The following is a 12,165-nucleotide window of genomic DNA, read 5'->3' on the forward strand; positions in this document are numbered from 1 at the left end:
TTAATGCACTAAGGTCTTGATCCCTTGTGAACACTAATTCTCCCTCTCTTAGCAGCTGTTAATTGATTATAGCTATTCTTCTAGGGGCGGGGCCATGTGAGATTTCTCACACCTACATTACGATGTCATCTGGTGTTGGAATTGTTAAACCCATTTACTCCTTTACATCCATTGCAACATGGTTCACCTACCGGAGATTACATCCTTAAATTACATGTAAATAAATTTAATCAGCAAGGTATTTTCATGGAGATAATAATCTCTACACAATATGCTTTACCTGAAAGAAAGAGAAGTTATAATTTACCTTCGTGTGTGTGTGTGTGTGTGTGTGTGGTGTGTGTGTGTATACATATATGTACATATAGTATGTATGTAGCTTCAGGGCACAGAAACTCCAATAATAAAGGAAACAGACTAACAAAAACAGGTAAATCATTTCGACAACCAGGAAATCACACAATGCATGGACTAGTGTGATGATATATTTCATGTGAGAAAGGAACAGCCACCAAGTTAATTCTGGGGTAAGGCTGGATTTGATTTTAATCAGAGCTGTAACTATATATATATATACGTATATATACATATATATACAAGAAAATAAGGAAAAGAAAAAGTAGCATTGGTATAAAAGGATGACATGATATATGATAGAAGACATGAATATAATACAGATAATAATCTTTTTTTTTCTTTTTTTCTTTTTTTGGTTTTTTCGAGACAGGGTTTCTCTGCAGCTTTATTTTTAGAGCCTGTCCTGGTACTAGCTCTTGTAGACCAGGCTGGCCTCGAACTCACAGAGATCCGCCTGCCTCTGCCTCCCGAGTGCTGGGATTAAAGGCGTGCGCCACCACCGCCCGGCTCAGATAATAATCTTTAAAAAGTCTTTCTAAACAAGATAAAATAATCTAAAAGTATGTAAATTATTAGTGTAGATGTATAGAATAGATTGTTAGTTCCCAGTATACATCCATGAATAGATAAAATAAGAAAAGTGAACAGATAAAAGAGAGAAAAATTGGAGTTTTTTTCTAAGACTTTCTCCAAAATTGTTGCTTTGAATATTTAATTTTAAGGAACAGCTAATTCGTTCTTTCAGTTCCCATTGTTTTCTTCGTACCAAACAAAATGAAAAAAAAAAAAGGGAAAAGGAAAAATATAAAGAAAAACTCATTTAAAGTCACATGTTTTTAAAGTCACATGTTTTTATAAGCTTTGCTCAAATGTAAGAACCAGACTTTTTTTTTTTACTCCAATGACTCAGAAAATTAAGCTGTGTATACATTAGTGGAGAATGTACTTTACTACATAGAGAAAAATAAACCCTGGCCTTGGACTGCAGGTCTGTTGTCTCAGCTACAGTAAGGCTGAATCAGAAAGATTTCGAGTTAAAAGTGCAAAATTAATTCAAGATCAACTTGGACGATTTAATGAGAAAATTTCTCTAATATTTATATACATATTTTTGTAGTGTGCTAAATTACAGGGCTGGAGCCACAGTGAATGTGTGAAGATTAGAGGACAGCCAGCATGTATCAGTTCTCTTCTCTTGTGTGGCTTCTGAAGACTGAACCAAAGTCCTTGGGTTTGGTGGCAAGCATTATTTCCCACTGGGACTTCTTGTCTATCCTCAAATTAAAACATAAAATGTGAAAAGGATGTACCTCAGTAATACAATTATTGTGGCCTAAGTTTCCATTCCAACATGAAAAAACATTTCATTTATATTTCATTAAGCATGGATGAGCATACTTAGGATTAAATGTAATGTCAAAACTGAATATGTATAGTAATAGTAAGTAATTAACCTTATTAATGATTTGAAATACTAGTCCACATGAAAACAACATAGGTTTGCTGAAAGGGCATCTGGAGACAAAAGGAAGCAAAATAACTGTCCAAGGAACTTCAACTTTAATACAATCTATGCAGAAGTCAAGAATACTTTCACAAGCAAATAAAATATGATAAATTACTTTTATCAAAATTAATAACAGCATTTTTTTGGAATCATGTCAGAAAAAAATGGGTTAATATCTTATTTACAATGGAAACATCAAAGTATCTAGATTTGCAAAAGTCCTTTAAACTCAACTTCTCTTGTAGAGATGATAAAATTTAGCAGACAGACGTGACCAAGTGTTGGTGAAAATGTGAAACTGATACAGTTCTATTTGAAATGAATAAGTGAAGAGATATTTTAGAATTTACTCAGCTAAAATTTCTGTTCAGGTTCTGAAAGAAACTATAAGAGTAGAAATATCATGAATCCTGTTGAGAATATGAATAACACTACATATTATTTTCCAATTTCTGATAAACTTAGGTGTATATATAACCAATTCTGCAATTCAACTTCAGTTCTTCCAAATAGAAACAAAAACACACGACATATAAGATATTAAAAGAGTAAAGATATACGATGAGAAACTTGCTAATGTAAAGTTAAAGATGATGAAGCAATTAATTTAGAAGCAAACTATGATCACTTCCAAAGAAACAATAAACTCTAAGCGTTCCTATAGTAAAATAGTTGAATTAAATATTTAGATAATAAACATTCCAATAAAGAAATACCAAGGCATGAATATTCACTGATTAATTATATCAAACAACTTAAGGATAAATACAATAAATTTTATAAAATAGCTTCTAAAAATAAAAGCAAACAATTCTCACTTCACTTGATAAAGCCAGAATTATCCAGTAACAGAGATCAGAAAAATTAGAGCACACATTATAATAAATAATAATAATAATAATAATAATAATAATAATAATAATAATTGTGTGTTGATTAATCTAGTACATTAGATCCACCTCAGACATTACAGGATAATGTCATTGCTCTTCATTATCCCCCAGAACATAATGGTAAGATGATATAGCTTCAAGATGCTGCATACTTGAGTCTGAAGAAATAAAGAAATTAAGCTGTGACAGACCTAGAAACATCATCTCAATTTGCTGGCTATCAAACTGCTGGAAGATCTTACATATGGCCTTGGTGATCTCCCATTAGATCTGTCCCACCATTTCAGTGGGTGAACGCACCCCTCGCGGTCCTGACTTCCTTGCTCATATTCTTCCTTCTGGGACAGACCTAATGGGAGATCACCAAGGCCAGTTGGAATGGGACTGGTGGAGCATGTGATCAAACCGAACTCTTTGAATGTGGCTGACGGTGGAGGCTGACTGAGAAGTCAAGGACAATTGGACTGGGCTTTGATTCTCCTGCATGGACGGGCTCTGTGGGAGCCGTGTCAGTTTGGATGCTCACCTTCCTGGACCTGGGGGGAGTTGGGAGGACCTTGGACTTCCCATAGTGTAGAGAACCCTGACTGCTCTTTGGCCTGGAGAGGGAGGGAGTTGGGGTGTGGGTGGAGGGGAGGGGAGGGAAGTGAGAGGGGGGGAGGAGATGGAAATTTTTCATTAAAAAAAAAAGAAAAAAAGAAAAAAATGAAGCTAAAGGAGGGAAAAAATACCGAATCAAGAAAAATAAAAACTTTACAACTAAAACTCATATATTCCCTTTTAGACAATATATTATTTGGGGGATAAGTCTGGCATGCTTAGCTAATAAAATTGGAAACCCCTAGAAAAACATAAAGATCCTACGTATGATAGCAGAGCAGAAAAGTCACCACTGGTCTCACCGAAGGGTTAACCCTAGAAGGTATAATAACGACTGGTCAAGCAAGAGACTAGTGCATACAGTTTTTAGAGTAATCAACCATTTTCAGACTTGATTTAAGAACCACTACACTAGATGTAAATCATGACTAGCATTAGTTGATCCAAAACTTGTGAATAGATAGGACATAAACCTTAGGGAAGAGTCTAATACTAGTTTTTTATTTTGCCAAATAGACAAACTCCCCCCACCTCCACTGCCAATTCCTTATCTTTATACCCATAGATTACTACAGCTATTGAGCATCATTAGAGAAACTTTTGCAGATGATGAAAACAGAGATGCCACAAAAGGTAAAACGGATTGACCATTTGCTGATGGGTAACAACAGTAAGTAGCTGGTTTATTAGGGTGGGACTTTGTCCCTGCTTCCTCTTCTTCATGTTGGGATTTTATCTGGTTTGAACCTCTGGGTATTATTGGTTTTCTTTTGTTTTATTGTTTGATGATTTTTGTTTTCTTTTGATTTTTGTTGCTTTCTTATTATTTTGTTGTTATTCTTTTATTTCGAGAGCGAGACAGAGAAAGATAGGATGAAGTTGAGTCGGCGAAGTCAAGAAAGAGAAAAAATATAAAACTATTTAGCATAAAAATTTAAATAGAAACATTTAAGACATGAATTTTAAATTCACTGTGAAATTGCTGCAACCATTTCAGGTGCCTTTATTTTTTTTCTTTTGTGACATCTGATGAACAATGTCCACAGGTACAGTAAACTTTAAGTAGCTTTGCTATATATGGACCTCACTCCAAATTTTGTACAGAAAACACATCAAGACTATATCGCTATTAATTTCTGGTTGAAATATATCATACTATACAAGTTTTAGCCTCAGTACTATTTGAAGTACAAGCCCGTTTTTTGAGTATTGAACATCAACAACAGACCTAGTAGAGAAGATTAAACTCTGTACAACCTATTAGGTCCAAAAGCAAATATTTTTATTGCACATCCTTTTACGTGGGCAATAGGCTTTTGAAGTTTATGTTTTTTTGGAATACTCTAAGAAATACCTGCATACGTCAATATTCACAGTCCCCAATGATATTTCTAAAACTGAAAGAGAACTCTGCCTTATTAACCCCATGTGTTCCTGCTCATAAAACTATAAACTCAGATTAAAATTAGCATTTCATTAATTTGTTCTTAATTTTTCATATCTGTATTCAAAATATTAGCTAGAGCTAGTTTTCTTTGCTCTTATGTAATTTGAAATATTCCTAAAACATGACATTTTTCTAGGAACACTTATGTATTAAATTTATTTAAAGATCTTTCTTGCTTATGTCTTCTTATCTCCATAATTTCTAAATTTTAACTAGCATCTTCATATAAAAGGTAGGTCTCTTATTTTCAACCAGCCAATTCATAAACTGTACTATGCTGTAAGTTTTGAAAATTACCAGATGTAAATACTAAGAAAAATCACAATTAAAATCTGCAATATCATGCACCCAATTGAGTCATGCCTCTAGCTTAAATGGATTAGAAAGACTGTGTCGTATGATTTTTTACATTGCTGTGAAGAGGCACCATGATTACGGAAACTTATAGAAGAAAATGTTTTTTGGAGGCTTGCTGACAGTCGCAGAGTTAGTCCATGATCATCATTGAGAGGAGCAGGGCAGCAGACAAGCAAGCTGGTGCTACAGTAGCAGCTGAAAGCAGCTAAATAGTCATTGTGAAAACAACCAAGAGGCAGAGAGGTAGAGTGAAATTGGAAATGGTGCGGGCTTTTCAGACCTCAAAGCCCACCCCTAGTGACTCACTTTTTCCAATATGTTACATCTCCTAATCATTTCAAAACAGTTACTAACTAGGGACCAACTATTCAAATATAGGAGCCTAAGGGGGTCATTCTTTTTCCAGCTACCACATGGAGGATGGCAGTAAGGATTTTTTTTTTTAAAGCTTTGGGTAAAGGACAAACCAATAAATCAATACCCGAAATCAATAAATACAACTAGCCAAGTAAAATCTTCGAATATCCTACTAAAAGGCAATTTGCTCCCCTCCCCCTCCTCACCTGTCCCCATGTTCTCTGTCTTCAGCCCACCCATAAAATCTATTTTATTTCCCCCTCCCAGGGAGATCCATCATTCCCCTTAGTCTCTTCCTCTATACATAACCTCTCTGGATCTACAGATTATAGGTTGATTTACGTAATGACTAATGTCCACATATAAGTGAATACATACCGTATTTAATCTTTCTGGGACTGGGTTATCTCACTCATGATGACGTTTTTTGTAGTTCCATCCATTTACTTCAAAATTTCATGATATCTCTCTCTCTCTCTCTCTCTCTCTCTCTCTCTCTCTCTCTCTCTCTCTCTCTCTCTCTCTCTGTCTGTCTGTCTTTCTCTCTCTCTGTCTCAATAGTGGAGTTATACTGCATGTAAATGTAACTCATTTTCTTTGTCCATTCTTTAGTGGAGGGACATATAGGTTGTTTCCAGTTTCTGGCTATTATGAATAAAGCCACAGTGAACTTAGAAAAGTGCCCATGTAGAAGGATAGAACATCCTTTGGGAATATATTCAAAAGTGTATAGCTGGATCTTGAGGTAGATTGAATTTGAATTTATTGAGGAACTTTCATATTATTTCCATAATGGCTATGCAAGTTTGCTTTACCATCAGTAATGAAGGAATGTTCCCTTTGCTCCACACCCTCACCAGGTGTGTGATAAAATCACAATGTTGTTTTGATTTGCATTTCCTGATGGCTAAGGAGGTTAACATTTCTTTAAATGTTTCTCAGGCATTTGAGTTTCTTCTATAGAGAATTCTTTGTTTAGATCTGTACCTCATTCTTAAGTTAAATTATTTGAAATATTGTTGTTTGTTTCTTGTGGGTTTTTTTTTTACATCTAGTTTATTGAGTTCTTTATATATGTTTTATATTGGGCCTCTATCAGTTATGGAATTGATAAAAATCTTTTCCCACATTAGTAGGCTGCAAATTTTGATTGATGGCAGGAATGTGGGGAAAGTCGGCTCAAATTGAGGGTCATTTGAGGGATGGTATAGAAACCTAGTGCAGTAAAAACTTTATAAAATACATGGTGATCTTATTGAAAACTCCAAATAATGGGAACATCAGAGTGCAAACTAGCCACCTCTTGTCATCAAATGTAGTTTCCAGTACATGGGCTGGGTTATGTCTAATTGAATTGTTCTTCAAAGAGATCCCATGGAAATCCCCAAACAGTTTAAGCTGTTGCCAAGACAATAGATTGCGCTCCACAAACTGGCAGAAAGGCTCTATTGCTGATGGTAACATACATACAACTAATTGAATGCAGAAAAATTGAGCTAATGCCTTCATTGAACCTTCACCCCCGGAAATTTTGTGTCTATAATACATTATAAAGAAGGAACTTGTCAAAATAGCAAAACAGAAACATAAATGCAATCCAACCAGGAAACCTTTGATCCACAATACAGTTCTGCCTGCAAAACATGCTAGGGTAATTGTGGGGCAACTTGTGGTAAGTAACCAAGGAACAACTGATGTGACTTGAGACCCACTTGGAACACACAGCTCTAAATGGGATATCTCTATCTAATCCCTCTCCTCAGAGCTCAAGGAATGCCACAGAAGAGGAGGCATTAAGAGTGTAAGAGCAATAGGGGATGAAGGAAACCAGGAGAACAAAGCCCTCAAAATTTATATAAACTCCCAGCAACTGAGGCTGCATGGGTTTGAATAAGTCCTCTGCATATGTATTATAGCTTTCAGTTTAGTATTATTTATTGACTTTTATTGAGCTCTTATTTTTCTCTGCTCCCCTCCCTGCCTCTCCCTTCCCCTTCAACCTTCTCCCAAGTTCCCCATGCTCCCAATTTACACATGAGATCTTGCCACACTGATATCCAAAGTGGCTATACCAACTTGCACTCCCACCAGTAATGTAGGAGTGTTCCCTTTACCCCACAACCTCTCCAGCATAAGTTGTCATCAATGATTTTTATCTTGGCCATTCTTACAGGTATAAGATGAAATCTCAGAGTTGTTTTGATTTGCATTTCTCTGTCGGTAAAGCTACTTTGTTTTGCTAGATGCTATAATAGTCACTAAATAAGGACTTGTTTTTATAAATTACATTTCTTTTATGTGGTAAAAAGCAGCCCTTAAATTACATGAACATGTTATATACAGAATTTTATAATTATTTTAAGGATGTAATTTGTGAATATTATAAATTTTAAAGCAAACATATAAGATGTTCTAGAAAAAATATAATAAATTATCAAGTAGTTACATAGTCAAAGAACTTGTGCTTTTTCTAGTGGGGAAAAATTCTTGGAGACTTTGTAACTCATTATTTTTTTTCTTAGATTTATCCTCAAACAGTTTTCTAATGCATTGACTTATTTGCACAATAAATTTTGTATCAACTATTAACTTCCTACTGAATAAATTTATTATATATATTCTAGAATCATCTTTATCATTTCAGTACATTATTAACACTTTATACTTGTCTTTGAAGACACACATTTAACAAAAGGACCTAAGCTAAAATATTTGACACTTTCATTAATTTTATAGTGTTTCTACTTTTATTTCTCCACGAGGATGTATTGCTATTTGTAGAAACTAGTTGATAATACATAAGCATACTGAGTTAGGTTAAAGTTCATCATCAATATCTGCAATCCCATAAGACTGAGAAAGCTGGGGGAACAATATCATGATAGGATACAGCACATTAACTAACAACTAGTTGGTCAAGTAGCTAAATAGTTGTAATTCGTCTTCAAACACCACCCTCATTTTTACTAGTGTTTCAGGTTTCAAACTAAAGCAACCTAAGGTACCATTACTCTCTAATTTGAATATTGCAGCACAGCAAATGATTGGAAGACTGAACTAACCCCACAACAAGATGGAATGAGTAGGTGGATTCTAAACACAGTAGAAAACTATCATCTTCCCTTAGCCACAAGAGGATCCCCAATATGACTTTTCTCAAGAATCTGGCCCTGAGGAAACATATTTGATGTTGAAACAAGGTCTCTTTGCTAGTTATTTTGTTGCATGTCCATCTGCTTTGCTGAGACTATGCCAGCTCACAAACTGGTCTGCTATTTTCAGGAAGGCATGTGCCAATGTAGCACATGGTTTAGACTGGCAGATTACATAAGGCTGTGAGTATCCACTATAATAAAAGCTTAGTCTTTTGCCCAGTGCTGTTTGATCCACAAATTTCTCACTGTGTATTCATTAGCTCAAAAAAATTCCCCTGGAATAGGTGACATATCATTAATTGATTTTATCATTAGGAAATCTTGACAGGAGGTAAAGTAGCTTCACCAGATCTGAAAGTGAGACCTCGTCGGGATGTCTGGCTTTGTTTACTCGGAGCTACAGCATCTCCTCTGAGATTTAGTATCTATCAGAGAACAGAGAATGATATCATTCAAAACGGTATGGAGAGGGCTCAGCCTTCTGATAATGTAGACTTTTTGTAAGAGAATAGTTAGTCCTGAAAATGGTACACTTGTGGAAAACACAAATTGCTGCTGCAAATGCTAAAGTTTACTGTGTCTAAAGATCCTTCAGATCAGCAATTAGACTAATATATTTTTCTCCCATAAGGCTATGTAAGTGATTTATTCAGCCTCATAAGATGGAACTTGTAAAACAATGACTACTGAAACAAGCTTTCGGAATACTGTATATTTCTAAGTAATTTTTTTTAAAAAAAGTTTAGAACATAATTTCTTTGTCAAAAATTAGACATTGTTTAAAATGTTCACCCTTTACAATCATTTTGGAAGAATGGTGCTATGTAAAAATAAAATAAAGAGAAGCATTCATAACTATACTATTACAAAAGACCATAAAAGCACTGAACAATTTTTTTTTTGCTACAGTTGTAATTAAAAATAAGATTTTGATCTTTCCTGCATTTTAAAATGAATAGTTTCTCACCTCTGGCTTAAGTTATAAGGCTTATGAAATAGCCATGTTTAAATTCTTCCTGATTTTTATTAGAATTTTGATGAGACCTTGAATTGGATGATAGTTCAATTTGTAATTGGCATGGGCTTGAAGCATTAGAGAATACATTCACCTATTTTCGGTATCTGAGAAAAGTTGGCAGGCAAAGGAAAAGTAGACAAATCTAAATATTAAAATATATTAATGGCTCACAAAAATAATATCATGCTCTTAGTTCTGAAAAACCCAAGGTTACGGAGCTAGAATGGCATGAGGTTCGTCATCTTTGTTGCTTAACAAATGTCTTAGATGAACCATCTTGTAATGAAAAAAAGTTCACTGTAGTTCAAAGTTCAGGAAGTTTTAGTCTACTGCTGACATTTTATTAAGCCTTTGGCACTACATCGTCTCAAGAACTCTGGTAAAGAAAGTCATTAACATCATTATAGCCAAGTGTGGGGACAGAGAAAGAGAGAGATAGAGATACAGCTAAAGATGGAGAGAGAGAAAGAGAGACAGAGAGAGAGAGAGAGAGAGAGAGAGAGACAGAGAGACAGAAAGGGAGAGAGACAGAGTCCAGTTTCCCATATTGCCCTTCAAGAACTCACTCCCATGTCTTAATGCCTCTCATTAGGTTTCACCTCTTAAAGGTTCTGTTATTCCCCAAAGCACTAGAAACTGAAGGCTAAGCCTTTGGCACACTGGCCTTTGGGAGGCATAATCTGAAATCATTGCAAAAGGCACATCCAGGAATACATATGTCATTTCAGCCTGTGAGTAGTGATGCATATATCATAATGGAGTTCAAATTTAGCATCATGATAAATATGGCAGGCCAGAGTATCAAGTTTGGCTTGTTGACACCAAAAGCAGAATTGAATGATACAGAACAACACCATGAGATGTTTTGAAGGTATCATGTTTCATAGTCGAAATAATCCCAAATAATAAGACTAAGTGATGGTCTTATAAACCCCAAATAGCTCAGGTGAAATGTAATACATTTTAAGAGAAGAATCACATGTGAATATTTATTCAGTCATAGTTTGTATAATTCAAGAGGCAGCAAGAGGATCCAACACTTGAACATTACTGATGAGATCTCAGTTTAAATTAAGGAAAAGTGTATTAACTAGAGCTACCTAAAAACTGAACGGAATTCCACAGAAAAATTGTTTGAAGAGCTTTCTGATTAATGCAGAAAATAGAAGGAACTTTGAAGGTAGACTATAAAAGGAAACAGAATCATCTTTTAGGGAATGAGAAAAATGTAAAACAGAGGGAACATACCACCTCAGTACGTCCTCCGAATTCACACATAATTTTGAACAGGAACTTCTCTAGAATTTAAGGCCATGTGGTTGATGTTACATACGGCACTTCACTAACATTTAGATTCAAGAAGTCTGGTCAGGTGCAAATTTTTGACATCGTAAAAGTAAAAAAATAAATAACTTTTTTAAAAAAATATATACTAGCTTTTGATAAGGGATAATTTTAGACTCTCTTCTTTTGAATACCACTTTGATATCACAACTTCCCTCTTTTCTGCTCTTATGGCTTCCATCCGTTTGTATGCTAAAGCTAATCATGGAGTCTAGTGACTGTCTGGGCAGTGGGAACAATGACAGAAACGGGAGTCAGAGGTAGGTTCCTTGAAGACGGCAAGGGGAAGCCTGGATTTGCTCCAGTAGGTGAGAGGCCACCGGTAAACAGATTCAGGACGGAATGGTTTGGTCTGAACAAGAAACAGAGAAATGTTAAGCTTTCAAAAGCTTTCCGAAATAAAAGGGACATGGAGAATGCAAGATTTCATATGTCCTAACCCCGATATCTAACTGAGACGCACACAAAAGAAAGGAACCAGATAACACTGGCATTTATCAGGAATGGAGCCGATACACCCTTAACCTGCCGCCTTCATGGGCAGACTACAAGGAAAAGAGCTTCCTTGTTCAGGGAGGCGAGTTCAACATTGACGCTAAAGGATAAGACCTGAACAAAGAAAGGCAGAGGTAAGTCTAAGGACATGAGGTGGAAGCCTAATGGGGTTGGCAGCAATTCCTGGTCGCACGGGCGAAGATGACTTTTATACTAAGCGCCAGGTAGGAACATGCTCTCCGCGTCTGGTGTTGCCTGGAGTGGCTTCATTGAGAATATAGAGAATCCTTCTGCTCAGGAGCAGATAATTACTTTGAACCTTTTTTTTTTTTTTTTTAAATGATCTTGCTTTATAGACTTTGGGCACATCAAATAAGTAAACAGTTTTGAAAATCTTTAATTCTTTTGTTGCTGTGATCATCCTACAAGGGCTCACTTGAGCGAGTTCTACATTCTAAATCTTAGCATAAAGTTGTGCTTCTTCAAAATCTCACTGGTTTCCACTTTCTGTTCAGAGAACTGGTCTTTTACACAGGTTTTTATTCAGAGAATGAAATGCTGTGTTAACTTTTATTGTTATTAATTTTATTATTTAAGAAATTGTTGTTTTCCGTACTTTATTGTGTTCCAGCAAT

The sequence above is a fragment of the Arvicola amphibius genome, chromosome 7 (assembly GCF_903992535.2).
Source record: "Arvicola amphibius chromosome 7, mArvAmp1.2, whole genome shotgun sequence".
Taxonomy (NCBI): Eukaryota; Metazoa; Chordata; class Mammalia; order Rodentia; family Cricetidae; genus Arvicola; species Arvicola amphibius.